Below are 27508 nucleotides of genomic sequence, written 5' to 3'. Positions count from 1 at the left end.
AAACATGAACGAAGATGGAGGAACCTGCGAAGTTTTTGAGTTGTCTTCGGTTGAGCAAACTCGAAGATGGCACGTACTTTTGTTGGATAAGAAATAATGCCAACTCGGGAGACGAGGTGGCCAAGCCCCACAGGGGCGTCTGCGTCAGGATGCGTTTGGTGTGTTGCGAGACCACGTGCCCGAGCACATGAGGGTTGGACCCCCCCCCCCCCCGCGTGTAGCCGTGCGCGGCTTAGCCGTGTCTGGGGAAAGGGGGATCCTGGGGGTTGAGCCGATTCCGGTTGTTAGGACCTTTAAGGCCCCCCGGCGGAGGCAACACACCTCTTTGGCCTCTGCTTCACTTAGACGGCACCTCCAGGCTGACCCACCTGGGGGAAGTCGGCAGTCACCCTTTCCTGTCTCTCTCTCCTCAAATCTTCGTCTTTATCTATCACTTTCTGGCTCTTTCCTGTCTTCTTCTCTCCTCCATGTACTTGCTTTCTCCACGGCGGCAAGGGTTAAACCTTGTGTGGATATTCTACCTTGGGTACACCATATTTGGTTATAGCGACGGCGTAGCTGGCGTCGTGCAGGCTTGCCCTATTGAAAAAATATGTATGAGAATTTCACGAGAACTTCTGTACGCTATTATTGCTCCGTAGACTCAACGACGTCGTACATCACATGTGTACGAGTGGACATCGTCACTGAACGAGATCGTTCTCGTGTGGGTATATTAAACGAGATTATTCTCGCATAGCTATGCTTGACGAGATAGTTCTCGCACGGCGATGCGAAACGATATCGTTCTCGTTTGTGTATGCTACATGAAAATGTTCTCATTCAGTTATACAAAATGACACCATTCTTGTTTAGCTGCATTGTACAAGTGTTCGCATTTGTGTTGAATGAGTTCTTTTGTTCATGCAATATTTTTTGTGAAGTTCCACACAGTAACACCTTCTGCCAACATTGCAGCGATTAATTTCGATCACGTGAGTCGGCCGATGTGCCAGTTCAGAGACAAAGAGGACACTTTTTAGGGCCCACAATTAACACAAACCATCTTTATTTTGTATTCCGAAGCATGGTGGCCAGGTGCTTGTTCAGGTCCTTCAGCCTCCTTGCCTCCGTATCCACAGTGCTCGGCGTTTTTGAAACAGTGCTCGTATGCATCTGCACAAAAATGTAAACAAAGCAGCCGGCCCTGTTAGATTACAAGCCATAGGAACTGACATGCACAATAGGTAGCTCCACTGCATAACTGATTTGGCTGGTTCTTGCATGATATTGTGTGTAAAGCGTGAACATCTCACAGAGAAACAGGAAAAAGAGAACACGGAGGTTTATGAGTTTTCTACCTACGTAAATTGATATTTCAAGATTAACCACAGCAGTTTAAAGCAAGTGCTGACATGCACAATAGGTAGCTCCACTGCATAACTGATTTGGCTGGTTCTTGCATGATATTGTGTGTAAAGCGTGAACATCTCACAGAGAAACAGGAAAAAGAGAACACGGAGGCTTATGAGTTTTCTACCTACGTAAATTGATATTTCAAGATTAACCACAGCAGTTGAAAGCAAGTGCTCGTCCTCGCATTGTCTTGTTCTCGTCTCTGTTAAATGTACGTGTTTCACAAACAATAGAAATGGCTGCAGAATTGCAATACAAGAACACTGAAATAGTCTAATACTTTTCCACAAGTATTTTACATTAAATGAACAAGTATAACCAGCACAATGCGTTGGCGGGCTAGTTGGTGCGAATCCATGAATACTTTGTTTAGCGCAAAACGACACACACAAGACGACAGGACAAGGCGCTACTCTCAACTGACATCATTTTATTGCGTCACTCCTTTATAGACCGCTCAAACCAGAGGAACATGTGCAGTGAGCACCATGCGGTGGAGACACCAAGAACATTCGATCCAAAGAGCGCACTCATGCGACAGAATCCAAAAAACCAAATTCAGCGCTGTACAAAGTTAAGGAAGGCACACTAATGCACTGCGACTCCAATGACTTAATGAAAAATGCTTCCGATAACTCTCGGGCGGTGGTGTCACGGCTCTTTTTCAAGATCGTGCTATCACGAAACATGGGTTTGCATTTGGACGTTTTAAAATGCTGAGCCAAATGGGAACCTGTGCCTGTTGGTATGGATCATGTATGGCTCATGTTCTCTAAGGCGCTCGTTAACACAGTGGCCTGACTGCCCTACATACACTTTGCCACATGACAAGGGAATCTTATATAAGAGACACCGACGCTGCATTCCACAAACTTCACATGGTTCTTTTCACAATCATGTTTTTTACTTATTTTAGAAATACGGCTGCACAATATTGACAGTTTCTGAGGAGCGGAAAACACTACCGGAATTTGGTATTTAGTGGCGACATTCTTTAGATTGTGAGCCACTCTGTGGCAATACGGCACAGCTTCAGGCCTCTTCTTTTGTGTGATGCAGTTACTTTTGTGCCGCTTCCCTTTCAGTTTCTGAAGCAATACTTACGAGACTGACGTCACCACCACACTTTGGTAACCAGCAGTCTGCAGCCCTATTTAACTGTGCAATGAAACTCATGTTCGCAGAGTGATGACAAGATTGCATTAAGGAAGATTCTAAACACATCAAAGCAATGGCGCCTTTCACAGTCTTTGAGTGCGCAGACGCGCAAGGTAAAAGTTCCTTACGTGCGCGTGGCGAGTACATCCGACAGGCGTGGCCTGTTTGTAAGGATAGCTGCAAATCTAAAAACTGGAGTTTACCGTCCCCAGATAGCTCATGTGTGAAAGTTAAACCTTTGCCATTGTCATTGAAAAGTGTTAAAATATCAGCTACCGTCACGGAGCATTCGTTGTTAGTCTGTTTTATCACAACAAGAAAATCGTCAACATATCTAAAAATTTGAACCGAGTCATTGTTTAAGGCACTATTAAGAGCGCGGTCCACAGAAGATAAAAAAATATTACAAAGAGCAGGCGCCACACATGAACCAATACACACACCATTTTTCTGAATAAAAAGGTTATTTTCGAACAGGATAAAAGTTGCACTTAAATAAAATTCAAGAAGGGACATGAAACTTTCCGAAGACAACCCGGTGGCATTGCAAAAATCTACCTCGCCACTTTCTTCGATGCACGTCATCACACTGCGAAATAGCTCATCATGCGGTATTGAATAGTAAAGATCTTCGACGTCAACAGAAAAAATGTCGGCTACTGAATGGTTGTCTTCCAGAAAGGAAAGAACATCGAAAGAATCTTTTATGCCATAAGGATCGTCAATAGTTAAATGCTTCAACTGTTTTTGCAAGAAGCGGCTAACCAAAACCTGCCAACAGTTGTTTTCACTGACTATTGTACGGGAAGGCACATCCGGTTTGTGTGTTCTTGCAGTGAAGAAAAGATCTAAAGCAATTGAGTACCTTAAATTGTTTAACATCTTTCACAATCTTGGTGAGGCCTATATTTTCCAACAAAGAAATGGCTTTGCGTTTTACCTTCTGAGCTTTCTCATTTGCCAGAATGAAGTGCTTGTTGACAGCCTTAATGGCTTTTTTGTTGAAGACAGCAGACGAAGCTATCACAAACCCGCCCTCTTTGTCACTCGGTAACAGCCGCAGTTCATTGTCTCTAAAGAAAGATACTGTCCTTTTCACAGCTGTCGAAGGTGGCGCGCTCCCAGTGGCGGTCCTACGAAGGCAGTCCACCCTATCGGGGAGGCGCCGCTCCTGGTCCTCTAGTTCTGCTTTCCTTGCGATGCGCCTGTTCAAAGCCAGTAGCTCATGTGCAGGAATTCTTGGTTCCGTGCTGTACTTCGGCCCATTCTTTAGCAATGCAGCAACTTAGTCAGGAAGCCTGACGTCACCGAGTACCTGGAAACCAGCGGTGACCGGTTGCGTTTTTTCCTTTCTGCACGGTAGTCTGGACCGGAGGAGTAGCAGCAGCTGTGTCCACCAGAATTCTGTAGTCCGAGTTGATAGACGTCTGTAGAAACGAAAACTTCTTCTCGGCCACAATAGGTGCATCGCGCGAGTAGCACACAGCTCTCAACCAGTCGTACAGAAGGCGTACCTGCCGCCAAATTTCAGAACGAAGAATCCGACACATTCGCCGCACGTGACCGACGGAAGGCCTGACGTTCCCGAAGAGACTCGCCACATCTTGAGGAACATGTCCATTCTTCATGCAGAACGTAAGCATCCTTGCACAGCACACAGCAAAAGCTATGTGACTGACAAGAACAGCAGGATCAGGATACAAATATCAGTGGGCCCTGATATTTGTGTGTCTGTGTCATAGGCCTCACCAAGATTGTGAAAGATGTAAAACAATGTAAGGTACTTGCTTTAGAGGTTTTTTCACTGCAAAAAAGCACAAACCGGATGTGCCTTTCCGTACAATAGTCAGTGAAAACAACTGTTGGCAGGTTTTGGTTAGCCGCTTTTTGCAAAAACAGTTTAAGCATTTAACTATTGACGATCCTTATGGCATAAAGGATTCTTTCGATGTTCTTTCCTTTCTGGAAGACAACCATTCAGTAGCCGATATTTTTTCTGTTGACGTCGAAGATCTTTACTATTCTATACCGCATGATGAGCTATTTCGCAGTGTGATGACGTGCATCGAAGAAAGTGGCGAGGTAGACTTTTGCAATGCCACCGGGTTATCTTCGGAAAGTTTCATCTCCCTTCTTGAATTTCATTTAAGTGCAACTTTTATCCTTTTCGAAAATAACCTTTTTATCCAGAAAAATGGTGTGTGTATTGGTTCATGTGTGGCGCCTGCTCTTTGTAATATTTTTTTATCTTTTGTCGACCGCGCTCTTAAGAGTGCCTTAAACAATGACTCGGTTCAAATTTTTAGATATGTTGACGATTTTCTTGTGATAAAACAGACTAACAACGAATGCTCTGTGACAGTAGCTGATATTTTAACACTTTTCAATGACAATGGCAAAGGTTTAACTTTCACACATGAGCTATCTAGGGACGGTAAACTCCAGTATTTAGATTTGCAGCTATCCTTACAAACAGGCCACGCCTGTCAGATGTACTCGCCACGCGCAAGTAAGGAACTTTTACCTTACGCGTCTGCGCACTCAAAGACTGTGAAACGCGCTATTGCTTTGATGTGTTTAGAATCTTCCTTAATGCAATCTTGTCATCACTCTGCGAACATGAGTTTCATTGCACAGTCAAATAGGCTGCAGGCTGCTGGTTACCCAAGTGTGGTGGTGACGTCAGTCTCGGAGGTATTGCTTCAGAAACTGAAAGGGAAGCGGCACAAAAGTAACTGCATCACACAAAAGAAGAGGCCTGAAGTTGTGCCGTATTGCCACAGAGTGGCTCACAATCTAAAGAATGTCGCCACTAAATACCAAATTCCGGTAGTGTTTTCTGCTCCTCAGAAACTGTCAATATTGTGCAGCCGCATTTATAAAACAAGTAAAAAACCTGATTGTGAAAAGAACCACGTGAAGTTTGTAGAATGCAGCGTCAGTGTCGTTTATAAGATTCCCTTGTGATGTGGCAAAGTGTATGTAGGGCAGCCAGGCCGCTGTGTTAACGAGCGCCTTAGAGAACATGAGCGATCCATACCAACAGGCACAGGTTCCCATTTGGCTCAGCATTGTAAAACATGCAAATGCAAACCCATGTTTCGTGATACCACGATCTTGAAAAAGAGCCGTGACACCGCCGCCCGAGAGTTATCGGAAGCATTTTTCATTAAGTCACTGGAGTCACAGTGCATTAGTGTGCCTTCCTTAACCTTGTAAAGCACTGAATTTGGTTTTTTGGATTCTGTCACATGAGTGCGCTCTTTGGATCGGATGTTGTTGGTGGTTCCACCGCATGGTGCTCACTGCACATGTTCCTCTGGTTTGAGCGGTCTATAAAGGTGTGACACAATAAAATGATGTCAGTTGAGAGTAGCGTCTTGTCCTGTCGTCTTGTGTGTGTCGTTTTGCGCTAAACAAAGTATTCATGAAGCATAACCTGCTCATGCAAGTGAATACACAGATTTCACAGCTTTTTGCTACCACACTGCGGAATATGCAGATGGAAAACACTGCATAGATGCCAGTGCAGAATTGTTTATAGGAAAGATTAATGCACCTTTAATAGCACTATAGAAACTAAATTACAGTTTTTGTTAGCATGTTAGAGCACTCAATATGAACAGCTTCTATTACATAAAATTTCAGCTGCTGTCTGGCCCTGCTCCCGATACTGCACTGGTCAAACAAAGGTGCAACCACACTTTCTACAATGGCTTTTTGTATTGTTGCGTCAGCTTTTTAAGGCTAATTTTAGCCCCCTCCCCCCCTTAGTTATCTGGGAGCCTTTGCATCACAGTGACGACAGCTGAGACAAGGATCTGTTTGTATGACAAGGTTAATCTTCATCTTTTGCTTACTTAAACCTCCCCTCACTTTACTAATTATGTGGCACAGCAACACAATTGTTATATGCCGCCTCTTTAAAAATGCCTAATTTATTGTACAGGCAGAAATAGCTTCGCTAACCGCAGCACTACTCAATTTTCATTAAAAAGAATATCTTACTCCTGAAGCAGTGCAACAACTACAGCTACCAAACTGGTTGTTTGCTGGTGCAAAATATTAATAAGCTTACCGGCTAATGTAAAAACTACAATATTTTTATCGTCATATCAGCATTCATAGTAGCCATGCCATGTGTCGCATTCGCAGTTGTGCAAGCAACATGCATTGCCGATTTATCTGTTAGCATTGCCCTTTCGCTTCTCGCTTGATATTGCTGGGCAAGCAGTCAAACTGGATAGTTAGACACTGGCTGTCACCTCCTTATCTTCCTTATGAATTGTGCATTAAATGAGGATTTTTTCTTGATGAAAGAGTTCTAGTTTGAGGCCTAAACAAGCTCCATGGGAGTTTGCATTTAAGGAGTGTAACCATCCTCTGAAAACATGTACATGAGGAACACTGCAGAAAGAGCACTTTAAAAAAAGAACACGAGTGTATTTATCACCAAGGCCAACCCTTGTGTCTTCTTAAATATTTATCAAGTCAAACTCAAAATTGGTACTGAGGTGCAAGGTGTCCACAACATATTACCTTGTGAAAGCACAGTGGTGCCTGGATGTTGTGGGACCAGCTCGGACGTGGAGATCAGCACTGATCAGCAACACTGCAGTCTCCTTACAGCTTTTCTGCAGGCCCAGCCACACCTGCAATAAAACAAGTGAGCTTGGTGCCACAAGATTACTGTATTTACTCGCATAATGATCGCATTTTCTTGTAAAAAAAATGGTCACAAATTCAGGTGTGTGATAATTATGCCAGTTAAATTTCCCGCAAAAAGAATTTTTTTCATCCCGCGTTTGCTGCGGGATGGCAACAGGTCAACAAATAGGTGGCTGCCACTGTATGTAGTGCGGGACACCGAAACAAAAGTGGTGGCCAGCGTAGCAAGCTGAACACACCAAATGCGCCGAACGCGATTTTTTTTTTCTCTCGAGTACATTACTTGCATTGAAAGTTTCTTCCATATCAGTAATGAATAATATCGTTAATATCGGTAAGTTTGTGGCAATAACGTCGCCATATCCACTATGAGGGGGCAGAAACAGATGGGCACGCTTAGCTGCCAATGACATAGAAAGACACGGCGGGCATGCTGCGGAAACTGCGGCATTTGTCTTCACTACTATCCTAATACAGCACGTTTCTGCTAAGGGTGGGCAAATATCTTAGCTGTGTTACAAGTGTCGGCGTATGGATAGGGTACACTTCTAACGTATCAGTGTAAACGTGGCTGCTATCGTTGCCGCTCGTGATTTGTTGCGTACCCACGAGTGCAGATGAGAAGAATCGAAAGGCATCTTTTTTGTTGTTGTTGACCACAACCATTACAAAGCCTACACATAATAAAGGCAATTTTGGTTGTAGCTTTTTTGTCATGGAAGTGCGGAAAGTAATGAAAGGAATGAAAACGAGCATCTGCTTAAAAATGTTTGGTGCGTGCAGACCGCTTGGTTTATCTTGAAGAGTTGTTCGTGTAGCATTTGACAGATGGTAAGCGCGATCATTAATAGCTAGACTTGGCACATGACATATTGCTGCAGCAAGTTAGGAGTGCAATCATTACACAGGAAATAAAAAAAATCGAATTTGGACGACAAAATTCAGGGCTGCGATCATTATGTGAGTGCGATCATTATGAGAGTAAATACGGTAAATATAGAAAGTGACACTGTGAACAAAGCAATACTTATTAGGTATGAAATGCTGATATTCGCCCGTAGAAAGCTTTAAGTAACAAAGCCTGCAAGATAAGAAAAATGCAATGTATGGGCCATCTGTACAAGAACATTAATCAAAGGTCCCTTCATTATTTAGTCCCTTCTCCTCCTCATGCATAGATGGCAGTCAGGTTAAGTAAACTGGACCAGATTGCCACATAGTGTAAGCAAAGGTGGTCACTTTGTGGGCCAATTATGATACCATAGCACGACATGCATCCCTACAGTTGTTTTAATGTGTTCCGTAATGCTAGCCATCTTGTAGGCCCTACAGTGTCAAAGCATCCATAACTTTAACAGCGTTACCCAGTAGGGATAACCAATAAGTGTCCACAGCAGCACAACTCAGCCTATCTATCAGGACGCTTTCGTTACACTTTCACAATTCTCCTCTTATGGCTTCATCCCAATTTTTGTCAATACAAGCTTGAAGACTCTGCACAATCTGAATGCACCAGGGCACTATAAAAAATACCACATCTTCCTACCCAATTCCATGTTTAATATAAGACTGGAAAGTTCACTATCATGTGCGGAACAAACCAAATTGTTCTGGAATCAAGTAATCTTCCACTACCTGTGAAAAAAAAGCATGCAAGAAAGAGTACGTCAAGCACAGGGGTGTTGATGGATATTAAATACCACTGTCGTGCAGTAGACACCACGTCAACGAAACAGGCCAATGTATAAATGACTGGATCTGCAACCATGTTAACTGAATGCTCAGGTCATTTGGTGGTCACTTGGTAGTGCAAAGCTCACTTGCATTATTTTGTTTGAAAACTATGCAACTGTGGCAATGTGTTACGAGCATAGGGCTGGCAAGATTTGTGAGCCTTTCCTTATATGTGTGACAGAGAATCTGCGAGTTGGCTCGCCCTCCAGTGGATTATCAGATAGCAAGACTGCTTATTTATCATTGTAAAACAAGTGTCATAGTAGCCATGCTCTTTTTCGCAGTTGTGTGAGCAACATACATTGTCGAATTATCTGTTCTTGACCTTTCACGTCTCATTTTATATTGCTCTGCAAGCAGTAAAATTGGATGGCTGTTAGACTGTTATGTCCTGTCACCTCCTCACCTTTCGTATGAATTGTGCATTAAATAAGGCTTTTTTCTTGGTGAAAGAGTGCTACTTTAAGGCATAAACAAGTTCCATGGCGGTTTGCATTTAAGCATCCTCTGAAAACATGTACATGAGGAACACTGCAAGAAAAGCGCTTAAAAAATAGAACACGAGTGTATTTATCACCAAGGCCAACCCTTGTGTCTTGGCATATTTCTCAAAACTGATACTGAGGTGCAAGGTGTCTATATCATATTACCTTGTCAATGAAGCAAAGCACAGTGGTGCCTGGATGTTGTGGGACCAGCTCGGACGTGGAGATCAGCACTGATCAGCAACACAGTAGTCTGCTTACTCTTTCTGCAGGCCCAGCCACACTTGCATTAAAACAAGTGAGCTTAGTCTCACAAAAGTATAATATAAAAAGTGACACTGTGAACTAAGTAATTCTTATTAGGTATAAATAGGAATGAAATGCTGATATTCGCCCATAGAAAGCTTTGAGTTAACAAAGCATGCGAGATAAGAAAAGTGCAATGTATGAGCCATCTGTGCAAAAACATAAATCGAAGGTCCCTTTTTTCGCTTCTCTCCTCCTTTTCGTGCATAGATGGCAGACAGGTTAAGTAAACTGGACCAGACTGCCACGTAGCGTAAGCAAAGGTGGTCACTCCTTCAGGGAGCAGCCTATAGGCTGCTTCTTGAAAGAGTATTCGAAAATGCTAATAATGCATATATGCATTATTCACAAGAGGCCTTGTTTCTCTCAGAATGCCACAGCCAATCACATATGTCAAATTGACCATTTTAAAATGCATGAAAAGTACAGCATAGCTTTGAGGGTACCCCAAACTACTGAAATTCACATCAGCCAAGTTCAGCAGACAACACCATAATCAAGCCTCTAGAAGGTGTGCATATTATTCCAAGTTGACAGAATAATGAGGAAGAGAAGGTGAGGGAGATGGTGCCACTATAGCATAGTTCAAACTCTATCCCACATCATGTGCAGAAGGGCAAAGAATGCGCAGCTTTCAGTTATACTCTTACCTGTGACAACTGCACCAGGTTGACTGACATGCGTAACCAGCAGTTTGTGATACCACGTTATTGCATCCTGCAACTGATGTGACATCAAAGATCAGCTTCAAGCTTGACGCTAAGCTATACTAGGGACAAATAATGAACTGGCTACATTAAAATCTAAAGCAAAAGTGTTGAACATTGTTTGCCAGCCTGTGCACTTCATATTTTACAAAAATTCTAGACAGAAATCCTGTGTTGGAAAGACAGCACGCACTTTCCTAAAGCTTTCTCTCAGCATCCACACTTTTCTATGCATACATTATTAACCATTATTTACATTGACACTGTAGACAAGCAGCACACTTGGAAAAGCAGAAACTAACATGTTTTTAGATCAGTGAGTTTTTCTCAGTGCTTTTGTTGCTGCAAACTTAGCCTGCTTCTGGAACGTATCTTAATAAACTTACCTAAAGCAAGTGTCCCTTTGCTAATTTTATTAGGGATTTTTCATTGCTAGCAATTAAGAAAGCAAAGCGCCAGGACTATTTTTTACGTGCATTTTCGCAATCCTATGCCACCCCATTTCTCAGCAGCTTTAGAACATCTTCACTAATAAAACTTCATTCTCATTACTTAATGGAACATTAGTAAAATTGTAGAATAGCAAGAATTTATAAATTGCATGAGAGACTCAGAAAAGTTGACAGGTACCAAATACACGAACAGACTCTAGAACACATAAATGGCTGTGACCGTTTAGTACGTACCTTGTCAAAGCAGGCAGATCAGATGCTTTGTCGTGCTGTTCAAGCTGCATAGTGCCGCAGCCTATGTGGTGCAGAGATGCCTCCGTCTCGGGAAATTGTGACATCCCTAAACAATAAATGTTCAGTTTATTGTAATCACTGCTGAAACTGCAAACTTGTGATTTGACAAAATCGCGTCAAATTGTGGAAAGCTCTCGTACAGCCAGCTACATGAAGCTGCATCCGCTTAGAGAAATTAAATATTTCATTCTTACATCACAGGCGGTTATTCAACGTGTCAAAGGCACGAAAATAAACAGAACACTAAACACAAGAAATACAGGTTGCCTTGGCGACAATCTATAAGCAACAAAGTTTGCATACAAGCTAAAATCTTCTCCCGAGTCAGATCATTTGGATGCCGTCGCGCGTTAACGTAAGCTGTGAAAACATTTGCGCAACACATCAACGTACTTCTAGAATTGTCTATACGATTTCTTGCTGAGAAATTACGTGCAGAAGCAATGACATTTCCTGCTTGAATTTTTTTGCCCGTTCAGACCAAGCGATGACCCGGCGCTAGCATACTTCATAACAAAATGAAAATAAACAATAGATGAAGCCCTTAGCAACATTAACCTCGGGGTAATTCTCGTGAAACTTTTTGCTAAATGTGCACTCCGATATCGAACGAACATTAGGAAATCACTGTTATTGTTCTTGTAGCTGTACTAATCATCTTCTGCTGCGCATGACAAGGTACACTACATGAACCATAAGAATGCGCCAGGCGCCGCACTTACCTTCCGAGGCGAGCGCTCCTTCGTGTCCGTTCACGCCGCATCGACTGCACCAACAGTCCGTCCAGCGTAGTGTTGAATTGCGGTGAACTACAGCACGCGATAGCACAACTATCAACACATTCTTCCGTGCACTGTGACCCGATGCGGGAGCGGCGAGACAAAGAAGCGCGAATTGACCGCACTACGATAATCAACAACGGCGCACCGCAAGAAACATACAGCGAGCTAATAGCGTTGCACAGGCCCCGGGGCTTAGTGATCGTTAATTCACACAAAAAAGGAGCACATGTTCTCTAAGCAACGCGTAAATATGATCAAACGATCAGCATCAGATCGGCCGCCCGCCGCAACAACGCCTGTAGATCCTCTTTAAGTACCCCAATTCCTCGCCTATGCGCACCATGCAGCCCGCTGCCGTTCCCGCCACCGCAGCACTGCCATCGACCTCCGCGCCAAGCATCCGAGCGTCGTCTGCTATAGCCTGGCACAGTTATGGGGTAACTCTGAGCTTAGTGTCACACATTCCTTCCCCCCTCTTCTTTGGCTTCTGGATTGGATTGGCGCGGCTCGCTACGTGCTTGCGCACGCTTTTTCGAGCGAAGATTGGTTTGCGCCTGGTTTCTGCACTAGGCTGTTATGCGATCGCTTTTTCGAGCGCACATTGATGTGAGCCTGGTTTCTGCACTAGGCTTTTGCACGATCGCCTGCTTTTTGCACTGGGCTTTCAAAAGGCGAAGTGAGCGTTACTGCGGAAGTGCTGCGCCACATAGGCACGTGGCTCATGAAGGAGACGACCGGCGACTTGCTTAATCTGTCGGACCATGTCATCGCCGACTGGAGGAACTACGCTCGTGAGGTCGTGCGGGACGAGCTGCTGGCGCGACCCCCACTCGGTGGCCCCGGGAGGATTGTGCAAATTGATGAATGCCTCCTTCGCGGCAAGCGAAAATACAATCGAGGCCGCCTGAAGACGGGCGACAACGTTCCGCCGAGCCGCCAAAATTACGGCGGCATTGCAGATCGTGGACCATGGGTATTCGGCATGATCTGCGTGACCACCGGGGAGCTCCGACTATTCAAGGTCGACCGACGAGACGCGGCGACGCTAGGCCCCATTATTGCAGCCAATGTTGAACCGGGAACCACCATCCACAGTGATGAATCGGCCGCATACAACTGCATCCCGAACTTAGTGGAGGCTAACGGAGCAAGACTGAATTTGCAATGGGAGGCTGTTAACCACAGCATGAACTATGTAGACCCAATCACGGGCGCTCACACCCAAAAAATCGAAAGCTACCGGCAGAAGGTGAAGCGCCACCTCGTCTCCGCCGGCTACAGGGTGACGAGAAGCACCTGATATGGCTATGGTGGGCATCGATTAATGGGCACATGCGCTGCAAGGACTCGTTTCTGCGTTTATTAGAAGCGATCGCACGGCGCTACCTAGTGTGACAAAGTAATGGAAAATAAAGCGCACTTATCTGTCCCTTTGCTTTTGTATGAATGTTTCCCGGCATTGCTGCGCGCTTCCATACACAGTACGCCCGCGGTGCAGCACTTCCGCAGTAAGCGACGCTCACTTCGCCTTTCGAAAGCCCAGTGCAAAAAGCAGGCGATCGTGAAAAGCCTAGTGCAGAAACCAGGCTCACATCAATCTGCGCTCGAAAAAGCGATCGCATAACAGCCTAGTGCAGAAACCAGGCGCACACCAATCTGCGCTCGGAAAAGCGCGCGCAAGCACGTAGCGAGCCGCGCCAATCCAATCCAGAAGCCAAAGAGGAGGGGGGAAGCAATGTGTGACACTAAGTTCAGAACTACCCAGTTATGGTTGTTAGTCGCGGCACTCGGCATTTACATGGTGCTCGCTGAATAAAGCAGCCGTTATTTCTTTCTGTTGTTGTTTAAGCTGAAGTATAATATTCTACAGACACCATACCTGAGGGTGCACGTCCGAAGATAGTGAGATGGAAAAAAAGGTGGGCCTACAAACCAAAGTGCACACGCAATTTTAACGCTTGGTGACGCACACGTCGCCGGTACTGGCGTCTCCATGAGCGCAAAACTTGGACCGGACGCAAAAGACCTCGACCGCCAGCCACGTGCCCGAGGACAGTTACAAGGCACACGCAATGAGAAAATAAAATCGGCTACAGCACAAGAAGCGCAAACACCCGCAAGTAACGTGCACATGTCAGCAGAGCAGCGCCGCTCACTTGGTGCAGAGCTCGACCGCAGCGCCCTCACAGTCCCCGGAACAAGTCGCGCCCTGCTCGAAAGGAAGACCGGCGCAACTGAGAAACTACTTCGGTCCGAAATGAAGGGAAATGACGTCGTTTGTTTACTTCGCCGTCTCTGGTTCCGGTAACTGTGATCGCATGGGTAGCGTGGGTAGTTGAGGCGTATTATTTCCATGTTTTTGCGTGTTTTAGGCGGCCTTTTTCAACAACTTTGCTGACATTGCTTTCAACAGTGAGGACAGCCTGTGGAGCAGCCCTATCAACCGGACAGGGCCGTAAAATCTGTTTGAAGTTCGCAGCACATCGTCGTTTGGTTTGTGAATGTTAGAAGGTGTTCGTGTTTCTCAGCGGCGTAATCGACGACGGATTTGGCGTCGAGTGGTTTGCGCTTTGTTCCGGCTTGTGCGCCGTTCTACGGATGTGTACTGTTAATGAGTGGTGCTGTTTGTGCATCGGGAAATGGTGTCACGCCGGTGGGATTTGCTTTTTTGTAAAAACATCCGTGCCGCCTTTGGCGAGTGCTTCCGGAAACTGCTCGCCGTTTGTGCGTGTGTGTGTGTGTATGTGTGCGCGCGCGCGCGCGCACTTCTGATATGCGTGGAACGCGTAGGAACGTCCGTACAGTCGTTCGCGAGTGCTTTCGGAAACTGCTCGCATTCTGTCTGTGTGCGCACGCGTGTGACATTCGTCGTTATTGCGATTTGCAAAGGTGTTTTTCATTTGGTGACTGCGTCCGCGAATGCCAGGATGTGATACACGTTGGTCATTTAGAGACGCTGCTTCAATGTAGGGTCACTTACATTTTGGTTGCTTGGAGGTCAGCTTTCAAAGCATGGCAAGGCATTGCAGTGCGCTTAACCATCATTGGCACACGAACTGCTTTGTCATTTCTCCTTTAATTTGAAATTCAGTTTTGTGTAGTATGTAGGGAGATAATGGTCACCAAGATGCGACGCTCATCTCGTTTTTTGCCACTGCTGTGCACATATGAGGATTTTTTACTAGGTCAAGCTCTCTCAGCAAGTTGTGAAACACTTAGTGCAAATAATTTTTCACAGAAGTAACTGTGATCATTAGCACAATCGATCACATGACATTTTTAGGGATTGTTATTTAATTACAATATTTTTTATTTATTTGTGACAAAGTGCGATGGATTTTGACTGCTATTTTGGCTGTCTGTTCACCAACCTATTTACACTGTCTTGTGGTTCTGCTTTTTATTTTTATATGTGGGCATGCATGGCCAATCGCACGCTTGCCTTCTACAATTGGACATAAACAGGCACTAACATGCTCTTAGCAGATTTGTATTTGACAAAATTGTGATTGACACACTTGGCTATTTGGAAAATATGCAAGTTCAAATTCGCCCTTATACTACCTCTGACTGATATCTCTGATGCAAGCAATATTATTAGGATGTGACAAAGTGCATACATAATTTATCACTGATCAAACTGCTTGCAATAAACTTTGCCAACTCGTCCTTGTTTGAAGCATCTCCAATGTGTTACATTCACATTGCCAGATTATTTTATTGCGTGCACAAACAAACATGTAACATTTTATTATGAAACTTTTATGGTACCTGACTGCTATATTGCAATAAAATCTTAGGCAGATCTACTCTGTCTGTACTAGGGATTCAAACTTTGCTGATAGCTTTTGACAATGTCATTGTGCTATCCAGTGCTTACTGGCTGGTCGAGGAATGCGTCATGCAAAGGCAGTAGTATCGCCATAAGTGTTCATCCGAGAATATGTCCCCAAGTGAAAATCATTGCATCAAAAGTACCGACACCAGCTTTGATGGGGATGAAATTCGAGAAGTTGAGCTATGAACGTCTTATTTGCTCTGTAGTTTATGCTGGTATATATGTGTCACAATGATTCAATGTGATCATACAGCACATTGATCACGCTCTTGCATTTACTACGAACAGCTCATAAATCTGACTGTCATTAATGAGCTTTTGTATGCACTACGACTTAAGTGCACACACTTTTTATGCAATTCATAGCCATCTTCAAAGATCAAGTTGCTCATACGACTACAGTGCGTACACATCACATGCCACCTCACACACGTCATACATAATCTCGTCAGGTCTACACAACTGATCGCACACATGTCATTCAAGCTCTATGCATTCATATCGCACATTGCATAAATCTCGTGCACTTCGTAGATGTCTGCGTAGCACATCATACAGATCTCGCCCGTTTTCTGTGCGAGTTCGTTCAATATGCATTTCATATCGTTCCTTTCTCGTCAAATCTGTGCGACATGCACCCATCTCGTTCAATTTCTCGTCAAATCTGTGCGACATGCATCCATCTCGTTCAATTTCTCATACCAATTTTTCAATAGGGTGTGCACAAGCTCTGCCGCGTCCCCTCGTTAGGCTCCGTGGTGGACGGTTGGCGCTGTTGCCGAATTTTTACGTATTTACATGGAAACTTCTTTCCCCAAATTTCCTGATCGCCCTCAGAAACGAGGGCGCACCGAAGATTTATTCCAGTTTTTCGGACGCCAAATCCAGAACTTCCCCCGATTTCACGTTTGTAAAGGAGGTTTATTCGGCTCGTAGAGCAGCAGCGACAAACTCAGCTCCAGCAGGTAGGGCGCAGCCAGCGAACAAACTGGGTACGTGCCACGCGATGGCAACGGGGCTTTTCAGCCTGCCGATCTTCTTCGTCACAATCACCCCCGGAATTGAAGAGGAGCCATCCTGGCGACCTAGGAAGAGGTGGGCGGATCGTAATACTGCTTCAGCCGGTCAATGTGCACAGTCTCTCGCCCCCGACGACGCAGATCGGAAGATGGCGAGACGGGTTCGACCACGTTGTTCACTGGTGATGTTTGTGCAACCACGCGGTAGGGCCCGTGGTACTTCGGGAGGAGCTTGGACGAAAGGCCAGGAGCAGCAACAGGCGGGACCCAAAGCCACACGAGTGAGTCGACGGGGAAGGGGTGAGGGGGAGGATTGAGGTCATGGCGTTCTTTTTGGCGGCACTGTTGAGCAGACGTCAACGAACGGGCCAGTTGGCGGCATTTCTCGGCGTGCTGAGCAACCGTAGCAACAGGTGAGCATTCAGCAGGGTCCGGCCGGTACGGGAGAACCGTATCAATGGTGCTGGAGGGATGGCGTCCGTAAAGCAGAAAAAATGGTGACAATCCGGTAGTGGCTTGAGAGGCAGTGTTATATGCGTAAGTGACGAACGGAAGTACAAGGTCCCAGTTGGAGTGGTCAGATGCAACATACATCGACAGCATGTCACCAAGAGTTCTGTTGAATCGTTCTGTTAAGCCATTGGTCTGTGGATGATAAGCGGTAGTAGTGCGGTGAATAATTTGGCATTCAGACAAGAGTGACTGCAGGACATCTGAGAGGAATACGCGGCCCCGATCGCTCAACAGTTCACGTGGTGCGCCATGGCGGAGAACGAAGTTGTGTAGTATGAACGAGGCGATGTCTTTTGCTGATGCGGCAGGCAAGGCGGCGGTTTCAGCATACCGTGTCAAATGATCTACGGCGACAACAATCCATCGGTTGCCAGTGCCAGTAGATGGAAGAGGCCCATATATATCAATGTCGACACGGTCAAATGGCTGAGCTGGGCAGGGAAGTGGTTGGAGAGGAGCGGTGGAGAGATGCGGGACACATTTGCGTCGCTGGCAGGCAATGCAGGAGCGTACATATTTGTGGACGAAGGTGTACATCCTTCGCCAATAATATCGTAGGCGAAGCCGTGTGTAAGTTTTTGACACTCCGCCGTCACCACACTGCGGGTCAGAATGAAAAGCGGAGCATAACTATTGTCGTAGGTGGCGAGGCACTACTAAAAGCCATTTGCGGCCATCATTGTGGTAGTTGCGGCGGTATAAAAGTCCGTCCCGGATTCTGAAATGCAGCGCCTGTCGGCGTAGCGCTCGAGGTGCCGAAGTTGCCGGAGGATTTGACAAAAACTCGAACATCATGACGATCCATGGGTCTTGTTGTTGCTCCGATGCCATGTCGAGGATGTCAAGTGGTGAGATGTCATGTCTGTCGGTAGAAGTGCTGCTGTCTGAAGTAACAGGGGAGCGCGAGAGGGCATCGGCGTCGGCGTGTTTGCGTCCAGAGCGATAGACGACTCGGATATCGTATTCCTGGATTCGGAGGGCCCACCGAGCGAGGCGGCCCGACGGGTCTTTTAGGTTGGACAAGCAGCAAAGAGCGTGATGATCCGTCACCACGTCAAAGCGTCGACCGTAGAGATACGGACGAAATTTTTGAAGAGCCCATACGATAGCCAGGCACTCTTTTTCTGTTACTGAGTAATTAGCCTCAGGTTTCGTGAGGGCACGACTGGCATAGGCGACGACGTATTCGGCATCAGTGTTCTTGCGTTGTGCGAGCACGGCACCAAGGCCGACACCACTGGCGTCAGTGTGAAGTTCTGTAGGTGCGCTGGGATCAAAATGGCACAAGATTGGCGGAGACGTGAGTAGGTGACGAAGAGTCGTAAAGGCATCATCAGAGGCTTCCGACCAAGCAGAAAGTTCATTGTCGCCTTGGAGAAGTTGGTTTAGTGGTGCGATCACAGTAGCGAAATTGCGAACGAAACGTCGAAAATAAGAGCATAGGCCAATGAAGCTGCGTAGTGCTTTCAAGTTAGTGGGCTTTGGAAATTCAGATACGGCGCGAAGTTTAGCAGGATCAGGAAGAATGCCTTCTTTGGAGACAACGTGGCCTAATATGGTCAGTTTTCGAGCTGCAAATCGGCACTTTTTTAAGTTAAGCTGGAGACCAGCATTCCGGAGACAGGTCAAAACTTGATGTAAACGCCGAAGATGGGTAGGAAAATCAGGAGAAAAGACGACAACGTCGTCGAGGTAGCAGAGGCAAGTATGCCACTTCAGGCCGCGTAGGATGCCGTCCATCATGCGTTCGAAGGTGGCGAGCGCATTGCACAGACCGAACGGCATCACAGTGAATTCATATAAGCCGTCAGGTGTTACAAACGCGGTTTTCGAACAGTCAGCGTCAGCCATGGGCACCTGCCAGTAGCCAGAGCGGAGATCTAAGGAGGAAAAAAACTCCGCTCCTTGCAAACAGTCAAGTGCGTCGTCCATACGCAGCAACGGGTATACATCCTTCCGGGTAATCTTATTAAGCCTTCGATAATCGACGCAAAATCGCATGGAGCCGTCTTTCTTTTTAACTAGGACGACTGGTGATGCCCAAGGACTACTAGAAGGCTGGATGACACCGCGATTGAGCATATCGTTCACCTGGTCATTGATAACGCGCCTTTCAGTCGCCGATACTCGGTAGGGACGCTGTCGAATGGGTGCATGGCTCCCAGTGTCGATAGTGTGCGAAACAGTCGTGGTGCGGCCGAGTGATGTTGCTTGGCAGTCAAAAGACGAAGAGAAGCCTAGGAGCAAGCGAAGAAGTTCGTCGCGCTGCTGCGTCGTAAGGTCACTGGCAATAGCTGGCGTAAAAGAACGCGGCAGTGACTGAGGAGGCGATGCCTCGAGAGCAGCAAGATAAGTGGAGTCGTCCAACGTGTCAAAAATTGAATATGAGGTCAGTGGCTCCGCTCTGCCAAGGCTTTCACGGCGGCGTAGAGTAATTGGTTCAGCCGATGGGTTGGAGACGCATATGAGAGAGGCACCAGCTTTGAACTCGAGGACGGCGAACGGCAGTGGTAGTGAACGGCGGCGAACTAAGAGTTCAGACGGAGCGAAGAGTACTGTGCCGTCATCTGCAGATTCGCAAGAGATACTGACAAGAGTGGAAGACCAGGCAGGTATAACGGTGTCATCTGAAACAGCGATTTTGCGACAATGGTCCTTATGGTCAGTGATAATATCGGTAGAAAACTGAAACAGCTCGATTTCAGCGCGGGCGCAGTCAATGATCGCATGATGTGTGGAGAGAAAGTCCCAACCTAATATGACGTCGTGTGAACATGATGGCAACACGATGAATTCTATGATATAGAGGACCTCCTGAATTACGACACGAGCAGTGCAGGCGCCGGATGGCTCGACGTGCTGCGCGTTGGCAGTTCGAAGAGACAGTCCAGAAAGCGGCGTCGTCACTTTTCCGATCTTGCGGCAAATACGGGCATTTATCGCTGAAAGTGCAGCGCCGGCGTCGACAAGTGCTAGCGTCAATGTTCCTTCGATTGCGACTTCAATAACATTCTTCGGAGAAGTGTGAGGCCTTATACATTTCGCTGGCACCGCAGTTCTCGCCTCCTGAACTGCGATATTTAGTTTTCCTGGCGCAAAGGGCTCCGCCGCCGGTGCATGGGGGAAAGCGAGCGGCGGCGAGGAGAAGGTGAACGGCGAGCGGCGGAGAATGCGGTGTCGACGGCAGAAGGAGATTCAAAGGCGTCCGAATAGTTATGGCGTTGTTGGAAACGTGGTGCATACGGACGCACATTGTTCGGGACGTTCGGTGTAAGCAGGCGACAGTGACGTGCAACGTGTCCAGCACGGCCACAATAAAAACAAATCGGACGGTTGTCTTCCGTGCGCCAATGGTCTTGTGGTCGTGCATAGTTCACCAGTGGACGGACTGGAGGGGATACGGGTGGGCGCAAAGGTGGGCGAAGGGGGCCATAGGTCTGTGGCGTAGGCCTCATCGCGACTTCGGCGTACGTCAGGGGAGCGGCCGTCGGAGCCTGTTGAAGACAAGGCGAAATGTGGTCGGCTACCTGCTCCTTGATGATAGATTGGAGAGCGGGCGCCAACGGAGTACTCGGCTGGCCGTGTGCAAATGGAATCAAGGAAAGCTGACGAGCCACCTCTTCACGGAAGAACTCCTTGATCTGTAGCAGCAGCGAAGTGTTATCCGGGGCAGCACCCAAGCTCGACATTGAAGTGGCCTGAGGTGTAGATTGGCGGGTGGCTACGCGTTGTTTGCGCAGTTCGTCAAAGCTTTGACACAGACTGACGAGTTCAGAGACTGTCGAGGGATTTTTTGCCAACAGCATCTGGAAGGCGTCGTCTTCAATGCCTTTTAAGATATGGCGGATCTTCTCGGCATCAGGCATTGCGACGTCAACGCGATTGCAGAGGTCGACGACATCTTCTATATAGCTCGTAAATGTCTCCCCGCACTGTTGCGCACGGGCGCGCAAACGTTGCTCGGCGCGAAGCTTGCGAACCGCGGGGCGCCCGAATACCTCAGTCACATTAGTCTTGAAGGCCGTCCACGTCGTCAGATCACGTTCGCGGTTGCGGTGCCACACGCTGGCGACACCGCTCAAGTAAAACGACACGCAATTAAGTTTTTGGGTGTCGTCTCAGTGGTTGTGGATGCTCACCCGGTCGTAGTCAGCGAGCCAGTCTTCGACATCATGGTCTTCTGTACCACTGAAGATGGGTGGGTCGCGTTGCCGCAACGGGCCGGGGCAGACCACGGTAGTCACAGGGGCAGCGGGTTGTGGTTGGGGTGGTCCTTCTTCCGGCATTACGAAGACGGGCTGCAGTGTCCGATTACGAAGTTCCAGAATTCTGGTTGTACCCAGCAGCTCCACCAATTGTAAAGGAGGTTTATTCGGCTCGTAGAGCAGCAGCGACAAACTCAGCTCCAGCAGGTAGGGCGCAGCCAGCGAACAAACTGGGTACGTGCCACGCGATGGGAACGGGGCTTTTCAGCCTGCCGATCTTCTTCGTCACACGTTATTCACTCTGAAAAGTCAAACAAAGCAGTGCGAACCATATCACCGTTCCTTGTTTCAAAGTCCATGACGGATGTTTTTGCTGCTGGTTACAGGGTGTCGACGATGGCAAGCGGTGACCTCCTCTTGGAGCTCCGCGATCAGAAGCAATATGACAAACTATGGAAACTAGTGTCATTTGGGGATACTCACATAAGAGTAACCCCGCACCGTACAATGAACACCACCCGTGGTGTTGTGTCGGATGATGAAATGCTTGAGCTGACTGAAGCGGAACTCTTGGAGGGATTTAGTGAGCAAAATGTGATAGATGTCAAAATAATTAAGATGAGGCGGGATGGCAAAGAGATTCAGACGAAGAACCCAATAATTACCTTTGGTTCAAGTGCATGAACCAAAGAGCATGTGTCCAGAGCCTCACTAGAGGCAATGGACACTACACCTGTCATCAAGGCGCACCAAACGCCTAAGGAGCGGCGAGGCTCCCTCGAACGCTTCAGGAAGGGCAAAACCCCGATTTCAGGGCCTCGAAAGAGCTCTGTAATCGAACGCATACCTTCCGTTTCCGTACACACAGCACCTATTTACTTCCAATATGGATACACAAATAATTCAATGGAACGTCAACGGTCTTCTTAGGAACCGTCATGATGTGCAGGAACTCATCCAAAAACACAATACAAAAGTGCTGTGTCTACAGGAAACACACCTAAAACCACAACACACAAACTTTCTCCGACCGTATGTAACGTTTCGCAAAAATCGCGATGACGATGTCGAATGACCAGGCGGTGTTGTCATTTTTATTCATAAAAGCATTTCGTGTCAGCGTTTACAGCTACGAATGATCCTTAAAGCAGTGGCAGTTCGAGTTGTTCTCCTAAATAAACTCGTCACCATTTGCTCGCTTTAAGTACCCCCACACTACAAGTTACACAAACATGAATTTCAGTAGTTTATAGATGAATTGCCAGAACGCGACGTTGTTCTTGGCGATTTCAATGCGCACAGCTCCCTGTGGGGCGACTCTCGTATAGATGCGCGAAGTCATTTTGTTGAACAGTTCCTTTTTTCTTCAGGCGCGTGCTTGCTGAATTAAGAAGAAAGCCACATATTACTGTCTTGCAAATAGAACTTTTTCTTCAATAGATCTTAGTATAATTTCCCCGCCTAAACTGCCCGAACTCGAATGGGAAGTTACGAACAGTCCTTACGGGAGCGACCACTTCCCCATACTGCTATGAACATCTAAAGAAAACGAATATCCTCCACAAGCTCCTAGGTGGAAGATAGATACAGCCGACTGGGAGAAATTTCGAACTCTCACTAGCCTCTCATGGGCTGACATGTGTTCCTTAGAAATTGATGCTACTGTGGAGTATCTTACAGCATTCATAATAGCCCAGTTGAAAATGACAACAGACGTTGTCTTCAGTACCATAGAAATTTCTGTTGTACAACAGGATTTTTCTGTAGTAACTACAGATTCCTGATGGAGCGACAGACTTTTCTGATGTACAACAGATATTTCTTTTTGTGACTACAGAAGTACAGCCTGTCGTATGTCTGTTGTTACAACAGAAAGCTGAAGCTCTACAACAGATTTTTGTAGTACTACAGAAAACTTTGTCATCACTACAGGCACCCTGTTGTCCCAACAGAAATGTTCCTGAAGTAACCCAAAAAACTTCTGTAGTGCTACAGAGAGCTGTTGAAATACTACAGAAACCTATTGTGGCAACAGGCCCCCAATTGTCACAACAGAAGTGTTCCTGAAGTAATGCGACCAACTTCTGTTGTACTACAGAAAAATGTTGTTGTACGACAGAAACCTATCATTGCAACAGGCCCCCAGTTGTCATAACAGAAGTGTTCCTGAAGTAATGGACAAACTTCTGTTGTACTACAGAGAACTGTTCCACAACGGAAACCTATCGTCGCAACATGTACCCAATGATGACAACAGAAGTGCACTGAAATTGTGCGATGCGACAAGCTTCTGTAGTGCCCAGTTGAAAAAGACAATAGGAATTCCTGTCGCAACTACAGAAATTCTGTTGTACGACAGAAGGTCTTGACATTTCTTAACTGAGAGACATTTCTGACGTTACGACAGAAATTTCGATGTCGCAACAGAAGCATTCTGTCGCGAAGGCCGATAGTTATGAAGTCGCAACAGAAACGTTCTGTCGCGACAACAAGAGTTCTGAAGTCGGAACAACAGCTTTATATCCTGACAGCGACTCCGACGTTACGACACCAATTCTGACGTCGCAGCAGAAACATTCGGTCGCGACGGCCAAGAGTTCCGAAGTCGCAACAGAAGCGCTTTCCGTTGCGGCCTTTTAAAATTGTATGTAAGTTTCACATCGGTGGTGTACACTGTACTTTTCTCTTGCGCGGTATTCAATCGCATTGCTCTGAAGCCGGCAATGCTGATGGCACCGACACCGGTATTAAAATGGACGTGGCGAATAGTTATAACTGTGCCGTGACGACGCGGCACCAGCAACGCCCTACCGGCCTCCTCAAAATCGGCCGCTGATCAAAATCATACCATCTGCGGGAATGGCTGCGTATCCGTTTTTTTTGTAAGATGTGGCACACAGGCCTGTGGACTTACATGTGCTGTTACACTGACACATTTGTTAATCTCCCAGGAATATTTCACAAGCTTGTGCGAAGCGGAAAAGAAGAGTTGGGTTGTTTCACAAAATTGCGTGAAAAGCTATCTCGCTCGGGTCTCATTAATCTGGTACAGTGCTGCCGTGAGAAGCCAGTATGCTGTCAGAAAGAACTCTCATCCATGAATGTTTATGTAGCGATTTTGCATTGAACACACGAATTATATGCGCGCTCAAAAGTGTAAAGAACGATAGACAACTGTCGATACTAGCAGTAATAACCCTAAAAGTCAACGTTGTCTATTTCTGAATTTCTTATTTAATATGGATATCGTACATCAAAATCGATGTTCTAGCACTCCACGATGTACCTGTCGATGGTACGAACACTCTTGCTCTTCTAGAGATGCGGCACTTGACGCGGTGGAGTGATAGCGGATCTTGGCTCCTAAAATGCAAGTGTAAACATCAGCGCATCAGAACGTCGTACTATTGACATGGCCAAAATGTACACTCGAAAAGCAGCAAACAGATGAGTGTATATCAGAAAGCGAAATAGAATGGGCCATACAGAAGCTAAAACCAAGAAAATCGCCAGGAGTAGATGGACTCAGCACTGCCTTTTACAAGAAATTTTCACTGGAATTAGTCCCAATATTACGAGATGTGTACGATGACATTTTGAAACGAGGATTACTGCCGCCATCTATGCGACGAGGTCTTACTGTCTTACTGCCAAAGAAGCATTCAAGGCAAGTGCCGACAGTGAGCGATTTCCGCCCCATTAGCCCTTTAACGACTGATTACAAAATACTTGCTAAAATTATAGCTAGACGACTGGACTTTGCCCTCGGAGCAGTTATAGGCAACCATCAATCTTATGGCATCAAAGGACGTCGCATCAGTGATAACCTGCACGCTATGAGGATACTGTGCGAAGCTACCTCCGTTGGTGGATCCAGGGCAGCGGTTTTGCAAGTGGATCTGATCAAGGCTTTCGATAGAGTAACACATGACTTTCTCTTCAACCTGCTTAAGGCCTGCAACATTGGGGACCGACTCCTAAAATATATTGGTGTCTGCTACAGACAAGTGACGACGCGACTGGTAATCAACGGACAAACAACTCCCACCATACAGCTCAACAGATGCGTTAGGCAAGGATGCCCCATGTCACCAGTTCTTTTTGCTCTGTACTTAGAACCCTTGTGCCGAACAATTCTGAACGACAGCAACATAACAGGCTTCAGTTTCGCAGATACTTCTCTGAAAGTCCTCGCCTACGCCGACGACCTTACCCTTGTGGGTGCCTCCAGAGAGGAAATCCGCCAAGGAGTGCAGCATGTCATGGACTTTTGTAAAGTTTCTGGTGCTAAAGTGAATCGAGAAGAGTGCGCGGGTGCATGGCTGGGTGCCTGGGACTTAAAACCAACCACCTTCCTAGAGGTGAAGTGGACGTCTGAAATCATCAGCTACCTCGGTGTGTGTTTTAATACTGCCAACCTACAGAATGGACAAAATACAATTCGAAGTGGTACCCTCGCGGCAAAAGTGCAACAGTGGCATGGGAGGACGGTCCCGCTTATGAACAGAGCCTTTGTGTGTAACACTGTGTTCTTTCCAGCTATATGGTACTCAGCGCAGGTGATGCCCTGTTTGCCGGCTCAGGTGAATCGAGTGCATAGATTTTGCGCAACATATATTTGGGAGTCGCGGTTTGAGCGCATGAGGCGCAGTAACTTATTCTTAAGTAAGGCAAAAGGAGGCCTAGGGCTGGTAAACGTAGAGGTAAAACTCAAAGTTCACAGGTACCTTTTTTTGAAAAACCGAACCCATCATATTATACGTCATTCTTTCAAACAATTAGGAGGGGGGTACTTAAGCGAGTGGATCGAAGGTGCCCAAGGAGTCCCACGAGCCCGCACCCTAAAATTATACAGGGAGGTGGAGCAGGCAGCTCGCTTCTTCGAGCAGCGTTTTTCTCAAGAGTATCTAAAAAATGTAAAACGGAAGAGTCTGTACTGGAACACTATAGATATGCTATTCCCACCACCCCTATATCGGTCTCGAGTTGGAAGCCAGCTGGAGTCTGACGTTTTCAAGCGTCTACCAAAATATCCTGTAAAAACAGCGATTAAGGATTTCTTTGTTAGGTTACATGTCGAAGTTCTACCTGTAAAAACATGGCTACGTAACAAGGGTTTCTTCGCGCCGCGGTCAATGGACTGCCCTCTCTGTCCCTATCCAGAATCGTTGCAGCACGTATTTTTGTTTTGTACAAATGCAGTACTATTTTGGCACAACATACGAATTGTGTTTGACGTGCAGATATACCCAAATTGGGATAACGTAAAATATCTGACACTGGAAGATGACAAAAATATAAACAGTGCTGAAACCCTGTTATTGTTAGGTTTGTATGCAATTTGGAGATCCCGAACTGATTACGTCCTAGCACTAGAAAACGCAAAACCTGCGTGGACGCACTTTTGTGATGCTTTTGCGTATACAAGTTCGCTGCTGGGCGGCGAAGATGAGTTTAGCAAGCGATGGCAGGTGTGGCAGAAGCGCCTGCAGCAAAGATGAATACTCATATAGATGTGCAAAAAAAAAAAGCAGGGGTGGTGCAGTGGTAAGATGCCGGGCTCTGAATCGTGAGGTCGCAAGTTCGAATCCTAGGCGGAGACTTTTTTTTAATTTTTTTTACTTTTATATTTTTCTTTTTTTGTACTAACAAATTTACATAGCCTTAAGGAGGTCTCTGTCAATTTTTAATTAAATACTGATCAAGAACTACAGAACTTTCTACTACAGGACGTCACACTACAAACAACAGAACTACAGACAACAAAACTACAGGCAACAATACTACAGAAACAACGTCCCAAAATACGACAGACTGTGAAAATTTCCTGTTGTGTTTTTCAACTGGGAGATGCCGCATCTAAATGCATATCTGAAGGAAGTGGCTCGGCATGCAGACGGCGTGTCCCGTGGTGGAACGACGAATGTAGAATCGCTTGTAAGAAACAGAACA

General features: G+C 46.3%; 1 long non-coding RNA gene across 1 annotated transcript; it reads right to left on the bottom strand.

Annotated features, from left to right (window-relative positions):
- Positions 1-1072: 1072 nt before the first annotated feature.
- LOC135916397 (uncharacterized) lies at positions 1073-11228 on the bottom strand. The gene is made up of 4 exons (XR_010568919.2): positions 11140-11228; positions 9606-9723; positions 7093-7205; positions 1073-1155 (listed from the first exon to the last, which is right to left on the bottom strand). It is a non-coding gene; the product is annotated as an uncharacterized lncRNA (long non-coding RNA).
- Between the last annotated feature and the right edge of the window lie 16280 nt (positions 11229-27508).

This window comes from Dermacentor albipictus, unplaced genomic scaffold (assembly GCF_038994185.2).
Source record: "Dermacentor albipictus isolate Rhodes 1998 colony unplaced genomic scaffold, USDA_Dalb.pri_finalv2 scaffold_15, whole genome shotgun sequence".
In the NCBI taxonomy this organism is placed as follows: domain Eukaryota; kingdom Metazoa; phylum Arthropoda; class Arachnida; order Ixodida; family Ixodidae; genus Dermacentor; species Dermacentor albipictus.
Note: the sequence above shows the minus strand (reverse complement) of the source record. Positions and strands in the feature narration are given on the sequence as shown.